The 25,124-nt window shown below is 36.3% G+C and overlaps 1 long non-coding RNA gene across 1 annotated transcript in view; it reads right to left on the bottom strand.

Annotated features, from left to right (window-relative positions):
• Positions 1 to 25,124, bottom strand: part of LOC136168926 (uncharacterized) — a 39,725-nt gene that overhangs the window by 7,812 nt on the left and 6,789 nt on the right. The window contains exon 2 of the long non-coding RNA XR_010663359.1: positions 4,067 to 4,916. This is a non-coding gene — a long non-coding RNA (uncharacterized lncRNA). The remainder of the gene's footprint in view (positions 1 to 4,066; positions 4,917 to 25,124) is intronic.

The following is a 25,124-nucleotide window of genomic DNA, read 5'->3' as shown; positions in this document are numbered from 1 at the left end:
GGAGCAACTAAGCCTGTGCACCACAGCTACTGGGCCAGCTCTCTAGATCCCAGGAACTGCAACTGCCGAAGCCCACACACCTAGAGTCTACACCAAAAGAGAAGCCACTGCAATGAGCCCGAGCACCACAATGAAGAGCAGCCTCCGCTTGTCAAAACCGGAGAAAGCCCGTGTACATCAGTGAAGAACCATCACAGCCAAAATAAATTTTTTAAATAAAAGAACAAAAATAAATAAATAAATAAAAGAACATTTCACAAAGAGGGAATAATTATGCGGATATCAGAAAGATGCAAGTTGGAAATTTTGAGGAGGTAAATAGTTCATAAATTCAAATCTGAAGTCAAAGTTTATCAAAATTTTTTCTCCCCTTCAGTCCTTTCAGAAGGATAATAGAGAACAAGAAAATCCTGTAATTGGTTAAAGGGCAAAGGTGTGTGTGCTCTTGACAGGTGGCAGGGGGCGGGCAGTGGTGGAAAAAAATCCTGCTGACTTCAATTCAACTAAGTGACCCTTACTTGCTGAGTAGAAGACCCAAGCAGTAGGCCAGTTAAGGAGGACTGGCATGAAAGGTGGGTGACTGCTGAGTCAGAAACCCTGGAGACAAAAGTGATTTTTTTTTTAATCAGGTTGGTGGTTGCAGAGGGTTAGACAATGTTGAAGTTGGCCTGGTTGACTCACGCAGACAATTTCTCTGTAGCATAAAAGGTTGTTTGATAGCATTTTCTCCACAGCAGAACTTCTTTCAAAACTGGAGTCAATCCTCTCAAACCCTGTCGCTGCTTTGTCAACTAAATTTATGTAATATTCTAAGTCCTTTGTTGTCATTTCAATAATCTTCACAGCATCTTCACCAGAAGTAGACTTTATCTACTTTCTTTGCTCATCCATAAGTAGTAACCCCTCACCTGCTAAAGTTTCATCATGAGGCTGCAGCAACTCAGTCTCATCTTTAGGCTCCATCCTAGTTCTCTTGCTATTTCTACCACATCTGTATCTTTTCCTCCACTGAGGTCTTGAACCTCTCAAAGTCATCCATGAGGGTTGGAGTCAACTTCTTCCAAACTCCTGTTAATGTTGATATTTTGACCTCTTCCCATGAATCATGAATGTTGTTAATGGCATCTAGAGTGGTGAGTTCTTTCCAGAAAAATTTCGATTTACTTTGCCCAGATCTATTAGAGGAATCACCATGTATGGCAGCAAATGTCTTCCAAAATGTATTTCCTTAATAAGATTTGAAAGTTTAAATTATTCCTTGATCCATGAGCTGTAGATAAGTGTTGTGTTGATAGTCATGAAAATAGCATTAATCTTGTACATCTTCCTCAGAGCTCTTAGGTGACCAGGTGCATTGTCTATGTGCAGTAATATTTTGAAAGGAATCTTGTTTTCTGAGCAGTAGGTCTCAACAATGGGCTTAAAATATTCAGTAAACTATGTTGTCAGAAGATTTGCTGTCATGCAGGCTTTGCTGTGCCATTTAGAGAGCACGGGCAAAGTAGATTTGGCCTAATTCTTGAGGCCCCTAGGGTTTTCAGAATGGTCAGTGAGCACTGTCTTCAAGCCACCAGCTGCATTACCCCTAATTAGAGAGTCGGCCTGTCCTTTGAAAGCTTTGAATCCAGACCTTGACTTCGCTCAAGCTATGGAAGTCCTAGACGGCATCTTCCTACAGAAGGCTGTATTTCATCTACCTTGAAAATGTGTTGTTTAGTGAAGTCACCTTCGTTAAATATCTTAGCCAGATCTTCTGAATGACCTGCGACAGCTTCTATACTAGCACCTGCTGCTTCACTTTGCCTTTCGGTGATATGGGGGTGCTATGGTTTCCTTCATCCTCGTGAACCAACCTCTGCTAGTTTCACACTTTTCTTCTGTCCTCACTCTCTCAGCTTTCACAGGGTTGAAGACAGTTAGGGCCTTGTTCTGGATTGTGCTTCAGCTTAAGGGAATATTGTGACTGTTTTCTTGTTTATTTTTTTAGTTCATTTTTAATTGGAGGATAATTGCTTTACACGTTGAGTTGGTTTCTGCTGCACAACACCGTGAATGTGCCGTAAGTCTACACATTCTGTGACCAGTTTGATCTTCTGTCCAGACCATTAAAGCTTTCTCCCTATCAGCAAGAAGACTGTTTCACTTTGTTATCGTTCATGTGTTCACTGGAGTAGCACTTTTAATTTCCTTCAAGAACTTTCCCTTTGCATTTAAAACTTAGTTAACTGTTTGGCACAAGAGGCCTAGCTTTTAGCCTATCTCAGCTTTCAACATGCCTTCCTCACTAAGCTTAATTATTTCTAGCTTTCGATTTAAAGTGAGAAGCATGTGACTCCTTCTTTCAATTGAACACTTAGAGGCCATTGTAGGGTTATTAACTGGCCTAATTTCAATTTGTTGTGTCTCAGGAAATAGAGAGCTCTGAGGGGAGGGAGAGAAAGGGAAGGGCGGGTCAGTGGAGCAGTCATAACACACACGGCATTTATCAATTAGATTTGCTGTCTCATTTGGGCATGGTTTGTGACACCTTGAAACAAATATAACAGGAACATCAGAGATCACTGATTTACAGATCACCATAACATATGTAATAATACTGAAAAAGTTTGAGTTATTGTGAGAATTATGGAACTGTGACACAGATACAAAGCGAGAAAATGCTGTTTGAAAAATGGTGCCGATCAACTTGTTCCACAGAAGGTTGCCACAACCATCAATCTGTAAAACCCGCAACAACAACAGCAAAAACCCTACACAGTATCAATGAAGTGCAGTAAAGCAAAGTGCACTAAAATGAGATAAGCCTGTAGGTACTTTACTCTCCTTGAGACTCAGCTGCCTCATCTGTAAATAGGACCACTGTGACCTCCTTCTCAAATGATGAGGATGGGTACATCTGAGACAGCAGTTCTTTCTGAACCTGGAAAGGGTGAACACTAAGAAAATGATGCCAGTGGGAGTTTCACTGTAGAAGAAACACCTGAATGGAGAGCTGAATATTTGAGTCTGTTCCAATTATGGTAAAACTATGGAATTACTTGGTATTGATAAATAAGTAGATAGGTCTTTGTGTCCGAATTCTCACTGATGAACCAGGGGAGATTTCAGGACATATAAAGCAGTTGAACCTCCTAAGCAAGACCAAAGATATAAAAGTCATTTGTGGGTCACAGGAACTAAACTGGCTCGTATTGACACGCATCACTAAAGAGGCATTGTGGAATCTTCACAGTAGTGTTCACAAATAGTGTTGCTTCTAGTCTACTCTCTTCTTTCTTTTCAAGAGAGAAAGGTTTATAAAGATTGGGCACCTGAGATGGAATCCTGCATGGTGTGAGGTGCTCCTGGATAAAGGGGCAATCTCAGGAGTGAGTCAAGGAGCGAGTCAAGGATTTCGTCAATTCTTAGAAGAAAATCTAAGAGGGTAGAGCAGAATCCTCTCCCGATGAGCTGTGTTCAGTGGCCTCCCTTTTATGGAGTCTGTGGTGTTCATGGAATAAGCCTCCTTGGAACTCCCCAGAGACAGAAACTTCTCTCATGGCTGTTCACCTCAGCCTTCAGAATCAGGAATGAAATGTCAGAGGGCCTGAAAATGGGAATCCTCCACATGGGAGAGTATTAGTTACTCGGAAAAAGAGTAGTGAATTTCCTTTGTCTCTAGTTTACAACCTGGATGCTATTTAGGCATTAAGAGAATCAGCCTATTTCTCACCTCAACACTTGGACTTAATACTTCATTACTAGCTCTTAGTTACTCCTTTGGACAACTCAGTGACATGGTGCCTATTAGTCCCATTGTTGGAATAAGAGACACTGAGACAGAGCAATGTGAAGGGATTGGTTCCCACCTGGCTGGAGTTTGTAAGCGTATTAAATACTTACTCTGTTTCACCTCTTTCCATATTCAGTATAGATCATAACTGAACAGCAACAATAGATCATAACACCCAGCTGACTGATGAGTCTGCTTGGCCATCTGCCCACCTTTTCTCTTCCTCCCCTCCCCTGATGAGAGAGACAGGCTTCAGTTAACAGAAATTAAGTGGAGAAGACAATAAGAGGAAACCTTTTTGTTGTTATACAGTTGCTCAGTCGTTGCGACCCCGTGGACTGCAGCACACCAGGCTTCCCTGTCCTTCACTGTCTCCTGGAGTTTGCTGAGACTCAGTGATAGCATCCAACCATCTCATCCAGTGTAGCCCCCTTCCTCTCCTGCCCTCAATCTTTCCCAGCATCAGGACCTTTTCCAATGAGGGGGAAAGCATCAGGGTCTTTTCTTTCTTTGTATCAGGTGACCAAAGTATTAAGAGCTTCAGCATCAGTCCTTCATCAATGAATAGAATATTTAGGGTTGATTCCTTTAGGATTGACTGATTTGATCTCCTTGCAGTCCAAGGGACTCCCAAGAGTCTTTTCTCCAGCACTATAGTTCAAAAGCATCAGGTCTTCAGTGCCCAGCTTTCTTTATGGTCCAACTCTCACATCCATCCATGACAGCTGGAAAAACCTTTTATTTATTTATTTTTAAAGCCAATAGTTCAGTGGCCACTGTCATTCTGAAATTTTGTTCCCTGTCCTTCAGAATATCTACTCAACTGAGAGATAAATACCTTTGGAGGCCTTGACTCTCTGTTAGAAGAAAGCTGCACTTACAGTCCTCTCAGATCTTGCAGAAATACTTTTTATAGAGAATCGTTGGATTTCACAGAAATGTCTAGATCTCTTTTTTCAGGCTACAAGTTTAATTATTATATTTGTAATATTTGCAGGACAAATAATTTCTTCTTAATTCAAATTTCCCCTTTTTCTAGTAACATTTTAGCTTTGTATTTCAATGAATGCTTGTACATGTTTTAAAAAATTACCGGCTGGAAAATTAGTCTTGCTATGTTTTCAAGTATTCCAGACTTGTAAATCTAAAACAAAATAAAACACATTTTATTTTCAAAACAGAAAAAACAACTTGTTTAGTTTTGAATATAATGTATAAATTTTTATATACCGGAGAATTTCCCTCCACTTTTCTTTTTAACTAATTCATGTCTCACAAATCTAGCTTAATTTTCCTAATATTTATAGTTCTTCTTCAATAACTTTACCTAGTCATGGAAATGAAGAAATATGTTTTCTTTTCAAGCTTACACTTAATGTGTATTGTTCACAAAGTGATGGAGAAAAGGCCACTTCATAGAAAATGATTCAAACTAGTCATTTTTTTAGAAGTGATTGAATTAAAGAGGTCACTTGTGAAGAGCTGACTCATTGAAAAAGACCCTGATTTGGGGAAAGACTGAAGGCAAAGGGAGAAGGGAGTGGGAGAAGATGAGATGGTTAGAGAGCATCACCAACTCAATAGATGTGAATTTGAACAAACTCCTGGAGATAAAAGAGGACAGAGGAGCCTGGCATGTTGCAATCCATTGGGTCACAGAGGCAGACAGAACTTGGCAACTGAACAACAGTAGAAATGATCACTTGTTGAGTAGCCTGTAGACTGCACTCCTGACTTCGGGATTTTCTGTCCCCTCAAAACTTTGGATCTCCCACCTGTCCTGTGAGTGAGTTGGTCTCCAGCCCCAACAAAGCTTCATGATTTTTGCCATATAAGTGATCCCAGCCTTTATTTAATATTTGGGCTACTGTGTAAATATCACTGCAGTAATTTTCACTTAGTTTTTATCTTTAACTTATTTTATCTTAAACTTAGATAAATGTGTTTTGAAAGGAAGCTTTGTTTCTATGCCATGAATAGATGATGACCTGGAAAAATTAATTTAATGAAAACTATATAGTGTTTTTAAGCTCTGGCTCCACATAGCTGCCTGCTGGAGACTGAGCCTGAGGCTTGCCTTCTATTTCTTCAAAAGGAAGGGAAAACTGTTAGATAGTTCTTTGTCAGCACCAGTCTTAGACTTTCTTCTTGATATAATTAGAAAGTCTTGAAAAACCTGAAATGTAGTACATTTTCTCATTGTAACATCCAATATTGATATGCCTCCTAAAATTATCCTGTACATACTAATGCTATACATCCCTCCACCTGGGAAACACTGGGTTGTATGTTGTCCAAGACTTGTGCCAGTTTTAACAATTTATTGTACTGCAAATCCATAATTTTAATTTACAGACATACAAAAGACACAGGGGTACATTCCTCTTCCGATGTTTTGAAAAGCTAAGATGCAAACATTTTGTAGGAAGAGCTGACTTTTCTCTAACTCCGTGACTCTGAGTAACTTGTTCAGACACGAAAAGGTAATGAGGAAGTGTGAATAAGAAGTGGTCAACTTGATTTAGTTGTTGCAAAAGATCTTTATCTAACAATCAAATTGGAAAATATCATTAAATCAGTCAAACTATTTTTGGTAACACTGAAAGGCAAATGATCAGTTTAACAAAATAGCTGTATTTTGGTAGAGAACTGACGCAGTTTGATAATACTACAAAACTTACTGAAGCATCTTTAATGTGTTCTAACTGCCCAGTGACCATTTACATAATGAAAGTGAATGTCTTTAAACTGAAATGAAGAGCTATTTCCATTTATAATTTTCTTGTGTGTTTGTTTTTTGATATATGCTTATATGTGCGTGCTTACTTGTGTCTAACTCTTTGTGACCCCCTCGGACTATAGCCTGCCAGGCTCCTCTCTCCATGGAATTTTCCAGGCAAGAATTCTGGAGTGGGTTGCCATTTCCTTCTCCAGGGGAGCTTCCCAACCCAGGGATTGATCCTACATCTCCTATAGCTCCGACATTGGCAGGCAGATTTCTTTACCATGAGCCACCTGTAAGCTTGTACAGACAGAGTAACTACCTCAGTTCAAAAACTTTACACTCTCATTTGTAGAGTGCTACTAGGGTTACGCAAGCTTATTATCCAACATGAGCAATTAGAGCTGACTCACATAGAAAGTGGCAATGGAAATGAGTGGGGAGGTTCATTGTAGTTTTTTACTTCTACTGCTAACATAAAACATTATACTGACAATTGAGATATCAGTATTTTTCAATAACCCATTTTACTTGGCAGGCACCCCAAAGAGTTCCATCCATCTGCCTGGGACTAGGAGGTGATACTTTTCATAAGATTAAAGTTGGTGCTAGTCACTTCAGATACTTCTGAGTGAGTGAGAGGTAAATCGCCTTCACCAGTAACAGCCTCAGAAAGTCCCCGTGGCACCTGTCACTGTGAGATTGCATTTTCAGTTAGTGCAAGCTTCTGCTGCTCCCTTATGCCTTCATCTGCACCGTTTCTACTTCACTGTGCTTAGAAAACAAGGCGCACATGCCAGGCCCACAAGTGCCAAGGCAAATTACCCACCGTATCTGCAAAACCAGACCCTGGGGTGGGATCTTGAAATTCAGTAGCTCGGTGTTTTGGAGCGCAAAGGCCTGGGAACCACATCTGGGTTCCATGACTAAGTGTGTGATGTTGAGTGACTCAGTTGTCTTCGATTTTTGTGTTCCTTTCTCTAAAGGAAAGGGTGAGAAGGGGTCTTGATAGCTGTTTTTTAGTTTAACATCTGATGATTCTGTCTACTTCCAATGGTTATTACTTTGATATCTAGCATTAAAAATATTGTTTAATATTAAAAATATTGTTTAATAATCTAAGACTTTAAAGGAGAATCCAGTCTGGCAGAAAGTTTTAACAAGAATAGGCAGCACAAACTTTCATCAAGTCATTCACCGTATTAAGGAATTAATCATAGACTTACAATTAGACAGATATTATGTCTCTGATTTGCTGGTTAACTCATTGACTCTGCTATATATTGACATTCAGAAAGCTAAAGAATGATAGATATCGACCTAGCCATTAAGTAATTGATCTGCAAACATACCTGCATTAATATTTTATTGATTGCATTTCATTTTAATTGTAGTGTGGTTAAAATTCCAATGAGATAAGTATCTTCCTTTAATGTGAACAACCCCAGAGAACAGTAGCTCTGAAACATTTATCATAAAAATAAACATAGACTATTACCCAACAATTATGTTTAAAGATGTCTGTGAGTGACTAGACTAATATAGGCCTTCATGTAAAACCAGTGATTTGCATGGCACTTTGCTGGGAGAGCATGTTTCCACAGATAAGCATCATGTTCCTAACTCAGAGGGCTATCTGGGAAAATATACCTAAACTATGATTTACTTTTCCACAACAGCTCCGTCCTACCCCCCATTACTCAAAGCCAAAGACTATGTTTTCCAAACAGTTTGTCAAAACCAACGGAATGTATTTATTTCATATTTGAACCAAAATGTGATAATTTGTAACCACACAATTTTAAACTCTGATATTCTTCTTTTTATCCAAGAGCGGAAATCTGATTTTTAGAAAGGTAGTCGGGAATAGTAATTTCAATCAGCTAACATCTGTTGAAATCTGGCTTTTCCTTAAAAAAAAAAAAAAAAAAAAAAGTGATATAAACTTCAGTAGAGGTTTGACTCAGTTTTTTATTAAAGTGGCTCTAGAAAAAATGATCTTCAGTTGGAGTTTCCTTCCCCTGGTCCTTCAGCACACTAATGAAAGCCTGTTTGTGTCAGGCACATAGTAATATTCTCATGTGCATTCCTTATCCCACTATCTTCCCAATGGAATCAAATATAAAGCATCTAGTGACTCAAGCTTAGGACCATATTTCAGAGGCCAAATATCAACCCACTCATGCAACTAGAAAAGAAAAGGAAGTCGGAGCTAATAACCATGGAAAAATATTCTGTCAGAGATCCCAAGACCTCCTTCAGCTCTGCCATCACTTTCCTGAATTCTCTACGTTCCACACCTGATTTTCTTTAGGAGGAGCAGGCCGACTTGCAAAGAGAAGAATGCTGCCTCTATGGCCAGACAGATTTGCTTTTGAAGCCTCACTTCTCCATTAACCAGATGTGGAACCCAGCAAGTTGTTAAAACCTCTTTAAGCCTAAGTTCCTTCTCTAAGTTGGAAATAATAATATCCTACTCAAGGTTGCTGCAGGGATAAGATGAGATAATGTGAGTAAAGCTCTTAGTACTGCATTTGCAAATGATAAGCACTCAGGAGAGTGTAGCTTCAATTTAATCTTGTCATTAGCAGAGCATAGAGCTGACAGATGAACTAAGATTTATTAAGTTCCTAGCACTCCTTGGGCAAAAAGAGGTTCTGGAAATTACCCTCTCCCTACCCCCGACCTCACCCCACTTTCGTCTTTATGAATTTGAGAGCTAATTCTCTAGCTTGTGTACCATCTTTCCCTTCATCTCCTCTTTCTAATTCTTCATAGTTCATTTTAGAAATATCATTGTACATCAGCATAACCACCAGCAGAGGAAAACAGCAAAAGAAAAAGTAAAATTTCAAATTATTAGCTAAAAGTTATTTAGTAGTAGTTATTTCTGGGTGGTGGAATTAATGATAATTTTTATCTTCTTGACTTATTTTTTATGTTTTCCAAGCTTCTACATTGACATAAGAAAATTAAAAAGTGTGTGTGTGTGTTTCACTGAGGGAAGTTGCTTTTAAAGCTCAGTAAAGATATGTTTGTAGGGGATTGTCTGAAATAACTGGAGCATGCATGAGTATTATTTTATTTTAGCCAAAAGCCCAGGACTTAGGGTTAAAGACACTGATTTCAATGCTAGTACAATGATTTAGTGGAAGTATGACCTTATTCACTTAACATTTCTAAGCCTCATCTCTCTCGTCCATAAAATGGGGTAGTAATATCACTCTCCAATAATTCTTTGAAGATTAAGCAATGTTGCATGTGAAAAATATATGATATATGGCAGAGAGATAGAACTCAAATATATTAGTTGACCTGTAACTTGAAGAGTACCTAAATGCTTTTCTAAAAATTTACCAGAAAATTTAGACAAAACTCCTACAGTCATTAAAATTATCTTATACGTTTGAATGTCCCATCCATACCTGAAGTGTGACATGGTAAAAGTAAAGATTTTCCCACATGGTTCTTTCCCACAATCCTCCCTTTCTAGTATTTATTAGCATTGGTGGTGAAAAGATCCGCTTTACAGTTTCTCAAGCTAATGACGTCAGTTCATTCCAACTTCTGATTTTGAATATTCAATCTGTGTCTTGTTCCAACTGAGATTTCCTCTGAAATATTGGTTTGATTTCATTCTTCCCTCCTTGAGGTTTTCTCGACCTCAGCGCTAATTGATATTTTGGGCTGGATTATTTTTGTTGTGGGGGTCTGTTCTGTGCAGTGCAGGATATTTAGCAGCATCCTTGACCTTTTTATTATGGACCATCCTGGATCACATATTTTGTGACCACCAAAAATATCCCTAGATGTTGCCAAGGCAAATTCACCCCCAGTTGAGAACCACTGTTCTTCTTGGCTCACATCCCATGACAATAGTATTCTCAACTTATACCATAGGTCCACATAATACTACTGTAGTAATAGCAGCTCTTAAAAGCACTTACCCCCAATATAGTGTTTGAATCTGTTTGTGATAATGAATCTCCATATTATTTCCAGAGAGTGTGCAAGAGCATGCAGAATATGTTGCTTTCACATCTCAGATATTCTCTGAATAGGAGAGCACTTTGTGTTTGTCTGGTTTGAAGGTGTTATGCATTATTAAGTGAAAACATCTCCCGCATCACTAAACCTCACTCTGGAAAGTAACCATTTTTTAAAAAATGGCCTCATTTGCTTATTTTATTTTGTTAATTGCATTCAATATGTATTTTTACATACTATCTTATTTATTTACATTAGGACAACTATTAATCACAGTTTAGAATGAAAATGCATTATGTACCTCATACTATCTGCGCTCCGCACCAACACATTCACTAATGTGTTCATTAAGTGTTAAGTAAGCAAGTATTATGTGTTTTTTATAATGCATTAATCCTTAGTAGGTTTTTATGTAGATGTTTAAGAATGTTTTAATGATATTTAGAGGAAGTGGTTGGGTTTTTTAGACGTACTAAGGATGCATTATTATTATTCTCATTTAACATAATTAAATATTTACTTTTGCTGCAAACACATTTGCCTTCCCACATGTTTTCAGAAGTAGCTTACATTCAGTAATTAGGAGTGCCTGTAGTTATATTCCTGGAGCATTTAGTATGTTGGCCTTTGTGCCAAGTATTTTGTATACATTGTCTCTTTAAAATTAGCTTCCTCAGCAGAGATACCTAGAAGGTAGAGAATAGATGTGAAAGAGAAGTAAAAGACTTCATTTAAATTTTTTTAGAAAATATGTTAGCAATTCTGATTCTTAATCCTGACTGAGATAAAAATCCAGCTGCCCTCATTGTAAGGATAAGACATTCCTGTCCCTCACCTTCCGTTTACTCCTTGTCCTCCAGATTTTGGCTTATATTCCATCATTTAATTAAAACTCTACCAGCCATATTCGTCAATAGCCTCTGTGGTAAACCCAGTTGGTTTCAGTCCTCATCCTAGTGATTTCTTGATTTTTTTCTTTTAAACTCCTTTGATCGTTTAGTCTTTTAAAAATACTCTATTCTCAGATATGTATTCTCAAGCTAGATTTTTTGCCTTATCTGCAGACCTTAAATTTATCTGCACTCTGGACATCACAACTTAGATGTCTTACAATCATGCTTATAGTTCGGTTATTAGGAACCGAATTCATCACATCTCACTACTCCAAATCTGCTTTTTCTCCTGTGTTTCCCATTTCAATAAAGGTGTTCATGATTACCTCCGTTTCTTGAGCCAGAATTAAGGCATGATCCATGGCTTTTCACTCTGCCCTAACTCTATTATTCAATCAGTCACCAAATCCTGATAATTCTATCTCTCTGGTAGTTCTTAAATTCACCTTGTTTCCTTCTACCATCTTAGTTCTGAATCTCATAATATTTTGACTGTTTTATGCAGCAGTTTCCAAAATGACCTTCCAGGTGGACAAGTACATCTTAAAATAAACTGTTTATTTCCCAGAATTAACCAGGTACATATGCTTACTCAGATAAAAGAAGACACTTGACATAGCTGTCAGACCACGCACAACATGGGCTGGTACAGCAAAACTGCAGGAAAAAGACAGTGAGAGTACCTCTAAAGAGCAAGCGGACACTAGGTTCAGGTGGGTGGTGGAGGGCAGCTAAATATAATCACCAGGAGCCATACAGGAAATGCCAAATACTGAGGTGAGAACAAGAACCAAGGATCAGCAACTATTGAGGCAAACCATAGTGACAGGCAGGATTTATAGGGTTCTGCAGAATATCTTATTTATTACACAGGCTGTTTTTAATGGACGATCAGGTGCATACTTGCTGATTCTTGTACGATGGCATCTTAGAAGATGTTTGTAGTATCTTTCTTGAGATATATGGTCTTAAGAAGTGGGTGTTAAACATTTACTGTGATCAAAGTAGGAGTTTAGTGACCTGAGCCATAAATAGTCAGTAGAAGAGCATTAACTGAGTTACTTATTTGGGGGTAAAGGTAACATTTATGTTTAATTATATGTCTTCTGTATCTCTACCTCACCTTCATTCTAGGATTTCTTAAGGCAAAGAATTTTGCCTTTAATCCATGTCTGTCTGTTTCTGCGTATAATACCTGCTTGGGCTTCCTATGTAACTTAACAGGTAAAGAATTCACCTGCAATGCAGAAGACCCCAGTTCGATTCCTGGGTCGGGAAGATCCCCTGGAGAAGGGATAGGCTACCCATTCCAGTATTCTTGGACTTCCCTGGTGGCTCAGCTGGTAAAGATTCTGCCTGCAATGTGGGAGAAATCCGCCTGCAGTGTGGAAGACCTGGGTTTAATTCCTGGGTTGGGAAGATCCTCTGGAGAAGGAAACAGCTAGGCTACCCGCTCCAGTATTCTGGCCTGGAGAATTCCATGGACTATACAGTCCCTGGGGTCACAACGAGTCAGACAAAAGTGAGTGCCTTTCACTTTCACTTTCAGGGCACATTAGGGTTCTCCACAGTGTAATTTTGCTTATTTTGAAAGAGGACTCTATACAGTTTTTTCTTGCCACTTGTCATTATATTACAGAAATTGTTGACATGATATGTTGATCTTTGGATAGAACAGTAAACAAGCTGCAAAAATAATTACTTATAGGTAAATAATGTATATAGCAAACTATCATTTTAGGTAAAATAGATACACGGAATTTGGAATTTTCTAAAATGGTCCAATAACTTTCTTTGGATATAGATTACTTTCTTGCAAATAGTTCTCATGCTCTGGCTTAAAAAAATTAACGTCTCTTAGTTTTGTATTTTGCAAAAATTTTAGTGAAAGTAGATAAAATTGTCTATTGTCTTTCCAAATGTTACAGATCTATATATTAATAGATAATAATTTGAGATCATTTTCCTTGGTAGTTGATTAATAAAAGCAATGAACAAAGCATAGTTTGGAAATTGTATTGGTCTTTCCAATTTAATGAAATTTAATCTAATGCAGGTAAAATAAACATGGGAGATTTGCAAGATCTATTTAGCTCTTCATTTTAAAGTGCTAAATATTTTTATTTCTGTTTTCTAACTATAGCCTCTGACTGATTTTGTGGGTTCTATTGTCCTCAGGGGTAGCTCTGAATGTTACCTTTCTAAAGATGAAGAGTTATGGAATGGATTATATGAAATGCTGTATAGTGAAAAGTAATTAATAATGATTATAAGAGCTGTTAATTAATAAACCCATTCTAGTTGTAATTACTTATAATAGTGAATTAGAAAGTGACTTTATATTAATGGATCAATAAGAAAAAAAGGATTTTTAAGTTTGCAAGAAAGTGGGTATGTGGGAAGTTAATAGAGGATAGAGCTTGATAAAGGTATCATCTAAATGGCTTGTCCACATACATTTTTCACATATCTTTGGGGAAGAAAAGTTTCTTTTTTTCTGATGAGACTCCCCATGTCCAAGTAGCTCAGTACTGAAAAACTCTCACAATATTTCCTCTAGATTACATGGCAAAACATCTCAAGGAGCAGCTAGCTGACCCTACCTGATGATCTGATTTTCTGTGAATTTTAAAAGGAGGATCTGCATGAGCAAAGTGGTTGTGTCAGAACCTAAAAAGAAAACTGAAGGGTCTGAATTAACCAGGATGTCTCTGGCTGATACTATTCTACCATATCAGTTTCTACTGTTCTGTTGTCTCCAGCAAAACTGTCTTATATTTTTATCATACTTCATGTGTATTATAACATTGGGCCCTGAAGAAAATCCAATGAGATGGATAGGATAGATTTTGGCCGAGATACACAGATAAAAACCTAGACACCTGGAAGTATTATAAATGTGATGCCAAGTTAAATCTCCCTTCAGTAAGGAATATGGAAGGGATGAGATGTTGACTGGACATTTCAACCATAGGAAGTCACAGCTGAGATGATTCTACAAAGAGAAATCAGCTTTTTCAATGATCATCATCTCAATATCAAAATGTCCTTTGTGATTTTCCAGCAAGAGTCCCCAGTTCCAGGAACTAAGGTATGAGTTTGCTCTACATGTATTGGCTTCTAAACAGCTTGAAGGAGAAGGAGGTATATTCATCTCATTAGATTACATGGAACATGAGAAATCGGATGGAGGGAGGCTGTGGTCTTACAAACCTTTTCAAGTCCTTTATTATTGCACTGGTCCTGGTTAAAGCTAACATTTTATACAGAAAAAAGTGAAAGTGTTAGTTGCTTAGTCATGTCTGACTCTTTGCAACCCCATGGACTGCAGCCCACCAGGCTCCTCTGTCCATGGGGTTTCCCAGGCAAGAATACTGGAGTGGGTTGCCATTCCCTTTTCTAGTGGATCTTCCCTAGCCAGGGATCAAACCCACGTCTCCTGCATTGCAGGTGGATTCTTTACTGTCTGAGCCACCAGGGAAACCCCTAAGAGGTAACAAAAGAAAACAATCTCACAGACACTGTAGAAGGAGAGATTGTTAATGTTGTATCTAAAGAAGTCTTTTAACCCTAAACACAGTCAAGAAATAGTGAGGGGACTTGCCTAAAGCAACTGCATCTTCAGGGTTAACACAGTGTCTTGGTCACTGACTGTCAGGAGAAATAGCAGAATAAAATCACTGGCTAAATAATGAAGTGAGAGGAGAAAAGGAAGGTGGGAGGAAAGAATACACAAAAAAGAAAAATAGGAGACATGGACAGAGTACAAAGTTGAACTTTACTTTTTTCCCATTTTGAAAAAGCACTCAGAAAAAGATCACAAAAATAGCTATTATATATAGGTTTAAAACTCAGGAGTTAGTTACAAACCAATATAAGTTATAAATTTATGCCCAAGATCAACGACACATTTTTCTGAGAATCTTATTTCGGAAATCTAGCTTTGTGGCATGAGGATTGACCCTGGCAAAAAGATGGATGTTGTTAAAAACTAAAATGTGTGTAAGACTATAAATAGAAATGTCTTGATTAACACATTTTTAATATTGCATCTCTAAAATCAGAATAATAAATCATAATATTACAAGATGGAAAAATGTTTGCATTTCAGGTCACATAAAACACGTGTATTTCTGCATTCAGTAATGCATTCTACTTGCTGAATAGCTTTCAATTTCACTGACATCTGTTTGATAAACCTAAAATTTTAAGCATGTTCTTTTAGTAAAATGTCAATTTGCACATATATTCAATTTGCTTCCAGTCTTTTTTCCCATATGTTTATTGACTTTTAGCTCAGTCCCTGAGGTTCTTAAAAAATATGTAGGGCTATTTTTCCTTCATCGCTGAGATGGGCACTGATCTAACTCAAGTTATGCACCTAAAATTTTAGTCGGAAGTATATAAACACAATATTCACTATCATAAAAACAGAACAGTAAAAATAACAATCTCGGTCTTTACTCTCTGTAACACAAGGCACCTTGGCAGGTGACTCAGTAATCCTTCATTCCAGAAGAGAGTTACAATATAGTGATTTTGCACCTTATTGTGGACTTTCATAAATTTTTTGTATTAAAGCACATTGAGGTCAATCAGCTCACATAGTGAGATCTACATGAGACAAATACATTCAGGTAATTTAGTTATTTTGCTAACAATATCTCCCCATTCACCTCCTTGCTCCATTTTTATCACACATGGTAATAAAGAAAGGGAAGAGAAAGATCTTTGGAAATGTTATGATAAAACCTACAATTGTAAAATGGAAATGCTTGCTGGATGGATCCTATTTTCTTTGGAAAGAAGTGTCTTTCCGTTTACCTCCACTTTGAGCAGTGTCTGGAAGTTTTCTGACATTGGTTTAGTCACCTGCCTTAAGTCACATGGTTTGTAGCACTAGTAGAGACAAAATCTAAAACTCGTGCTCACCTCTTTCAGGACTGTAATGGTTTTTAATAGGAAAAAAAATGGAAGATGATTTTTAATTAAACCAGGGATCATAAACATTAGCAAGGAGATGAAGAGGACATTCTCAGTCCCCAGAATCTTTATGGCCATCTACAAATGGTCCCAGTTACCTAGAGAATTCTGAAGCCTGCTTTCTGAATTATTTTTGTTAATGGCTAGCATCCCTCCTGATCGGTTCCTATATCCATTCTAATTGGCCCATTTTTGTTGTTGTTGTTGTTGTTGTTAACAGCTTTAGTGAGGTAAAATTGATATGTAACACACTGCTCATATTTAGCTGTATAATTTTTTAAGTTTTCTCTTATGTATTCACCTGTGAAAACCATTACCACAATCAAGGCAGCAAGCATATCCGTCACCCCCAAAAGCTTCCTCATGCTTCTGTAATTCCTGCCTAGTGATCCTTCCACTAGGCGACTACTGGTCTGTTTTCTGTCACTATACATTAGTTTGAATTTCCTAGACTATTATATAAATGATTTGTACTCTTTTATTTTTTGGTCTTGCTTCTTTCACTCAGCATTATTTTGTTGAGATTCTTCCATGTTGTAAGATGTACCAGTGGCTCATTGTTTTGCTGAGTAATATTCTGTTATTCCATATTCCATTTGAATATGCTACAGTTTGTTTATCCATCCATCTGTTGATGTACAATTGTCTAAATTTTTAGGGTTATTAAGAGCTGTGTGGGTTTGGGCTTTAGATAGGTGTGCAGTTATGATTACGTTTTGTCAATTTTTCTAAGCCTAGTTAGCAGTTCATCACAGTGTAACTTTTGAAAGAAGTATTTTTGTTTCACAAATGACAAAACATCAACATCTCAGGACTGGTAAGCTATTACACTTCTTTTGTTTCATTCAGCCTGGTCTATACATTTTTAAAAATTGGTTATCTCCATCAGTCAACAAGGTGTTTGATTGACCTGAGTAATCAAATTAGTGAAAATAGCTGATCTGAGAGCTTTGAGAATAAATATAACTTTCTGCTGAGCTTCATGATTATTTCCCTGCTTGTTCCATTGTTTCAAGTTATTGGAGGTAATTATGTAAAACTTAAGCAATGTTAAAATTTTTAATAAAAGTTAATTACAGCCTTATATCTATAACAAAGTCAAGAGTAAGAAGTATACCTCATTGAGGGGGGAAAAATTTCCATTTTTATTTTATAATTTTAAGAAGTATTTAAAAAAAACTAAGAATGGAATTTTAGGAAATTTGAAAAATCCATTGAAGTTATTTTTCAATTGGTTGAAGGGTGTAGGACAAAGGTGGGGTGGTATACTAATTTCATTGACTGGCAGTACAGGAATATACTAATATTTCACAGGTATACCATTATTAATGCCCAATCCTGCAGCCCTTTTCATGCAGAACTCCCACTGGGAGTACCACATGAGAAAGAAGTGTAGGATGAAACCCGATTATTATAATTCACAAGACTAATTATGACTTTGAGTTTTCCTGGATAAGCTAATTCCTCCTGCACCCTGGGATCAGTAAGCACGAAAGTAGTCTCACAAGGATTTTGCTGCATTTAACATTACATATATTTATAAATAAATCCAGAGACATTAAACAGTACTTCAGCTCTGCTCTTTGTGTTTTGCTTTTAAAGTTATAAAAATTTTAATAAGAGCGTGCCACAGGTGTAATTTTACTAAAAAACAAAAATAAAATAAAGCACACACCAATCACGTATTTTTTTGGCATTGACTCATTTGCTTTAAATAGACTGTTTATTTTTATTGGCATCACTGGTGAATAAGACTAAAGAGGGACATGGGAAAGCAAGGATTAAAGACAACTTGAAAGAAAGGAACACCCAGACAAATAAGAGTTGGAAGGAAAAGAGAGAAAGAGGAGGACTGCTGTAAGATAAAAGAAGACTGGCAGGAGGGGCTCTGCTTAATTTTCTTTCTTTTTATTTTTTTGTGGAGAGCTTTGTGAGTGACAGAAAATGATTAGATATTCTTGAATTATTTGAAATCTGTGTTTGATTTTTTGGTGTGACAAATCTCACAAACACTGATTCCAGAGTTTTTTCTGATGCCACTATAAACAAATCCCTCCAACTGCCTTTTTTATTCAGGCACCTATTGTACATCTATCTGAGAGGGAGTTTCTTTGTGTACTGAGTAATTTCCATGTTGTGAGGTTTCTTGTCTTCAGTTACCTCCAGTTTTATGCCTCAGTCAGAAAACTCACATAGCATTCAAAAAGAAAAACTCAAAGCAATATAGACTTTTTGTGCCTTTTACAAAGAATTAGAGCTGTGTGCCCCTACCAGTATAGCAATATATTATATAAGGTCAATACTCCTTTTCACATGCCTCTAATACAGATGCATTTTATGAGGTAGAACAGCAAACATTGAATCACTCTAGTAGAGATACACAAAACAAGTAATTATCGCTAGTTGCAGAAAAATAATTATGCAGTTGTGTGATGAAAACCAGTTTTTAACTGGGAGGAGAAATTCTACCAAAAAAAAAAAAAGCCTGTGGAAAGGCTGAGTGTTGTGCTCTGGAAAAATAAGCCATTCTATAAAACTTCCTAATGCAGCTGTATCATCCAGTAGAGGTACCATACTTTTTTTACAACAGCACATTGCACGCTGGGTGTGATACACTGCTCGTATACAAGGCACTTATAATTACTGCTGTTTTCTGTTGACTTTTCTGTCAAAATGACTATTTTCTCTATTATCACTTCATCTAATAGTTTAGCAAGAATATCCTTTATTGTCACTTAATGCTTACCAGGTAGTCCTTGACTATGATTCAATAGACACCTACGATCACTAGCAGTTCTTATTTGGAGTCCGCTATTACTATCATAAATGTTACTGCATATTCTCTGTGTCTAAGATATTAAAAAATAACGTTTAGTTAAGGCAAAAAAAAAAAAGGTAACAGGGCTTTGTGTGTGATGCAGCACACTTTTCTCCTTACATTATATAGGACACCAAGGTAATGTGTACATTTCTACAGAAGATATTTATCTCAAGTATCTACAGTGAGTTTGCTCTGCTCTGACATAGACCTAGCCCCCACTGAAGCCAAGAGGATTTTGTTTCCTTCCTGTTAAGCATGGCTGTTCTGGGCCCTTTAACTAAATCCACCACCATGAATGAACTTAAAGCAGAAACAGCAAGTACAGCTACATTTAGGCTTATATCAGCATTTCTGTTTAATACACTTTAAAACTATATTTAAGTAATGTGGAGGTTATGACATGAAGTGACAAAACCCAAGCATGTGAGCTGGATGAAACTATCTTTAGTCAGGATTCCTAGGCCAATGTAATGAAGTATATGGGCTAAAGAAAGAGGCTCAGCTTTGCCTCTGAATTTTCAGGAGTATGAAGGCTCTCTAAAAGTCTTAATATTAAATATGTCTTATCTATGCACCTTAATGGCATCTGTGACAAGCAAACAAGCCTGTGAAGCTTGAGGAAGTTTCCATCCTAATCCTTTTCAATTGCTTCTTGCTGCTTCTTCTGCTATGCCCAGCCCCACAGTTGCAAACTGGGCTCTGTACCACGACAAATGAAAGGAACAAACAAACAGCACTTCCTTTGGGGCAATTTCTAGGGTTGGGTTCAAGTGAAATATAACTTTTCTGAGCAAAGCTCTGAAATTGGTTTAGTAATTTGGGGTTAGAAAAGATTTGGTCAAGAGAGAAGCCTTCAAACTCCGTTTTATAAGATCACCAATACAAACAAGTGACAAGTATAATCTACATCTAGCATATCTGTATACATATAACTGTGTACTCTTATAAAATATAGAAACCTTGCTGTTGTAATATCTTTGGGCACTATTAATTGTAAATCTGTCTTTACCTCCTCATTTCCTAATCCATTCTAGAGCTTGATAGTAAATACCCTTATGTTAACGCGATATGCTTTACTACTGTTAACAATAAATTCTTGTATACCACATTTTAAATGTTTTGGTAGACTAACAGTTTCCCTCAACGATGCTAATGATGCAGCAAAACCATAAATTCTCAAATTGTGTATATTGGGTTTTTAATATACATTAAACATTATTAAATATTTTCCTATTTTACAAATTATTTTATTTTAAACTTGGAAAAATAAATATTTGTTGCTAATCTCATATACTTATTTCGGCTTAGAGTATACTAGTGATTATTCTGGCTATTTAATATTAATAATTGTTCTTTTTAAAAGGTTGATTTCTCATGTGGGGATTGAGTTTTTAATGTAATGTTAAGATTAATATGATGAAGTACTTTGAATTCTTAAATATTCATTTTAATCACTTCTAACAATATCTAAGTTGAATGCTTTTAAAAGTTCTTCTAAAACCATTGTCGGTTTTATTTTGTAAAATCTGCTTCAAAAATTAGTCTACCACTGTGAATGAATTGCTTTTAATAGAGAGATGGGAAGAGGGGGGGAGGGGAGATTCAGGAGGAGAAAAATGTCAAGTGAATCAATATGATTAATTAAATTAAATGTGGATTCATAAAACTCATATTCACAGATTTACACACTATATTCACAGTGACATTTAAAATGTTTTGAAAATCCCTAAAGTCCCATGTACATGAACATATTTTCCTTCTTTAAGAAATTTTTTAAAAAACCTAACGACAAAACAGAATCATAAACTTTACTGCCAACTACTATACATTTCCAATATTTTTTTTTACAGAAAAACAGGAACAATTTTAATATGTAAAAGTTTTAAAGGAAATTAGATCTATTTTTGCTACTTTCAGAGATGTTTATGCTTAAGCCAACAGATAATCTTGACTACTAATGTAACATAGTTTTCCTTGTTTTAAATGCGTACCAAGGTCATTTTCATGTTAAGCCATTAAGCTTACAACTTTATGCTGTTCTACTGGATAACTAAATTGCTGTACTTAGCAGGTCAAATATTTATTTTAAAAAAGTTTATTTTCACTTTTGTTTTTTTAAAAAAAAGTTGTGACATATGATGTAGAAGACACTGATTCTTAGATTTCTGAAATATATTGTTTTTTAAAATTCAGATAGTACAAAAATATAATACCTGAAATCTATATGTAGAACTAACGTCTATCTATGAATGATAAAAATGACAACAGGGTCTTTAACATAGCACAACACTTAAGAGATTTGGAGAGAATTTTCAGGTTCAGACAGTACTTAATGCCATGAATTGTTTGTAAGTTAATTTAAGAAAATCAGGAGTCTTTAGATATTAATTCTGAGTTGTTTATGATTACTTCCTCTCCAAAGTCTATTAATGTTAGTGAGTTTCTCCCCCAACCCTGTGTGTTTCAAATTAGTATAAAGCCTTCCATTTCTGCTTTCGTGAGGAGTATATTTTATTGCTTTCACAAAAATCCAGTATAGCTTAAGCTATTTTAACAAACGACAGTCTTTTTCCCTGTAAAAAAAGGTTCCAAGATAAAGATTTTACATCACAGAGAAAATGGAAGAAAATTGAGAGAATACTTTATTTCCTTTAGTAGCCTGCTATTGATGATGAAAAACCAGGCAACAAATGTAATTGGTAAAACAAACCCCAAAGGAAGTTTCAAGTGTCTCTAATAGGGGAATATTCTTAGTTGTAAATAGCTCAATTTTATCTCTAGAACCTAAAATATGTATCCCTGCTCCCCCCCACCCAATCTTGCTTCCAATTTCAATACTTCAGCCTTATCAAAGTAAACAAGCTATTGTTAGAACAGAAAATCCAGCTAGGTTGGAGGGCTGCTGCCACTTCCCTCTCTCCCTAGCACAATTCGGTGCCAATAGCTTTTGGAAGAGGGAAGAAAGAAAGGTCCGCTACTGTGCTGTGTGGAAGTAAAGGGGCAGAGGGGCATCACTTCAATCTCTTGGCTCTGGTTCTTTCTCCAGAGAAAAGAGATGCTCTTCATTCACAAAACAAAACAAGAAAATCTCTATAATTATTTTTGGCTCAGCTCCATTGAAATTCATTCTCCTGGAAGCATCTCTGTTTTAGATTAAAACAATGCTTGGAATATTCATTCTCTGCTCTCCCTCTTTCTCACTCACCACTCCTGCGTGCCACCTACCCCCAGCCACCGCTCCCTGCACTGCCCCCCACCCCACACCATTTTTCTCTTGCTTTCTTATTTCTCAGTCTTGGTTTCTCTTGCTCTCCGTCCCTGTCTGGTTGAATTTTTTCTCAGTTGTGCCAAAGCTATGTCTCAGAGGTTTTTAACATCACTGCCTACAAGTGCCTACTCAAGATCCTCATGTTTAACGTCAGTTGTTCAAACCTCATACCTTCTTCCAACCAGGAAATTTCTCCAACCCTATATCCAGAGCCTATCTTGTGGTTGTTGATTTGTGATCTGATGTTTCAAGCCAAAAAAGAGATGTTCTAGTCTAATCCTGCTCAGTAAAATTGGGAACAAAATTTACTTTCTCTTTCCTCCAGCCTTCTTTTCAATACCCAATCTTCAAAAAATGGACAAAGTCTTCATTGTCCATAGGAGGTGGTAGTTACTGAATTCCAGTGGTAAAGCATAGGAAATTATTATTTTAAAAATCCATTAGTTAGTTACTGGCAAAATTTAGTGCCCCAAACCATTTAACTATCAAAAATATTTTTTCTGTCACTAACTTTAACTTTGATTTTATTTTCTTTAAGGACAAAAAAAAAATTTACCATTTTCCTTTTTGTTAAGGCAAAATTTTTTTTTTCATCACATGGAAAGTAGAATTCCTGCTCCAAATAGTTTGTATGTACATATTAATAAAATTTATTAATGTTCTGTGAAACATGGGATTCTCTTTCCTGAAACAGTGGATTCATTTGTGCTTCTACTGCAAGGCAAGAATTTTATTTATGGTGTCTTACATTTTGTGGAATTCCAATTTCTTACACCTTTTCATTCTTGGTGACAAAAATTATTGATAAACCTTTCATAGAAAGAGGTAGCTCTGATACCTATTTTCATTAGCATTAATGTGTCTTTCTACTTCTCACTCTCTAATTTGAATAATTAATTTGTGTTCATTTTAAATTCTTGGTTGTTAGCAAAGGCATCCAACCCTAGTACCCATCACCCGGCGAGTGTGCATCCCATTTAGGGGTGCATTTCTGCTCCTTTGAACAATGAATATTTTGTGTGGATACTGTAGTCACATATAACTAAGTCCTAGCCTTCCTACACTGTCTTGACAAGCAAAACAAAATCCTGACCGTAGCCCAGGAGAGAAATGTCTCTGGGATTTCCTCTCTCTCCAGTAACAGTACAGCAATCTTATAAGCATTTATTTAAAAGAGTTTGAGAATCTATTCCTAAGGCCTCACAAGAACCCTGATTACTGAATTCTATTTGGTTTACCAAATACAAAGAAGGAAAAGAAGAAAAAAAAAAAGGAAAACCACACACACTGCCATTAATTATACTGTAAACATTTAATAAATATTATTTCTTTCTATTCTTTACCCTTTTCAAAAGGAAAGGTGGTAATTTACATGTATTTTGCCTCTTTCCACTCATTGTTTTATTTCTTTTCTTTCTGGCTTTCTTTCACTTCTGTAGAAAGAGGTGGACATGTTTGAGAAGATAGAAATGTTTACTTAGTACATTTTTTTTTCATATAAAAAAAACAGCCTAGGCACTTTCTACTGTGTCTTATGACCTTTGTTAAACCTCTAATTCTGGAAGCTGCATTTTAATTACAAAATGTTGTAAAGGGAATACAGTAGAAATATACAACCCTTGATTCTCAGCCAAATGAGAGAATTTAACAGCAATGTATGGTTGCTGGAATGGTTATGTTTGGGATCCATATGCATGTTCAACTCACACATTCAGGCAGTGCAATAAAGCAGGGAAAAAACAGCTGATACACAAAAGGGACCGTCTAGACAGTACCCCATCAGTCTGGCTAAATTTGGTGCTGGCATTCCCAATGGGATTGTAATATAATTGTTCTGGTGTCTGCGTTCATTCCCCCTGTCAAACACCATTCCAAATATACATCCTTCTCCCCCCAACCCTATTTCTTCCATAAATATGAAGCCCAAACTGTGCCATGCTAGAGAGGGTGTTGTTAGATGGCCCAACAGTTAAGAAAATGTTATAAATTAGCAAAATCATGTTATTTAATTCCTTTTCAAAAATCCTCCTATTACTTTCTAGCTCCAAATAGAATTAATTTTTGGCCAATTTAAATAATTTAAATTAGAACATGAAAAAAATTTTAATGCAAATACAAATAATCTTGAAATACTGAGCACTTTAGATGAAAGCAAATAGGCCTTTTTACCCCTTTGTATTTATTAACCTCTGTTAGAAAATTTAACAGAAATCAGAGATGTGAAAGTGTAATGATGGACATGGATCATAAATTCTAATGAATAAAAAGCTAATGAAAAAAATGTTAAACAAAAGCACTGAAAAAGTGCAAATTGTATATTTTTTCTTTCTTGGGTTTAAAAGCCATAATATTTTTTTCTCTCTAAACATCTTTTGAAAGTTAAATTTCTGTTAACTTATATAGGAATTATTTAATATGTTTGATTTTTTAAAAAGAGAAACCAGAAATATTTATCCACTGATTTGTAGTAACTATCAATTACTATCAATTTGTAGTAACTATCAACCAGAAATATTCTGGTTTAAGACATCAGAAAGATGAAAATCACTATTTCCAAAATAAAATAAAAAAGCCCAACATTAAAATGAAAATGCACAGATCAATGGCAAAGATGCTTATAATTGAAAAACTTTGACAGCACTGAAATTAAAGCTATGAGAATCCCTTTTTTTGGTAAG

This window comes from Muntiacus reevesi, chromosome 1 (genome assembly GCF_963930625.1).
Source record: "Muntiacus reevesi chromosome 1, mMunRee1.1, whole genome shotgun sequence".
NCBI lineage: Eukaryota > Metazoa > Chordata > Mammalia > Artiodactyla > Cervidae > Muntiacus > Muntiacus reevesi.
The sequence above is the reverse complement of the archived record's forward strand: the minus strand, read 5'-3'. Positions and strand labels throughout refer to the sequence as shown.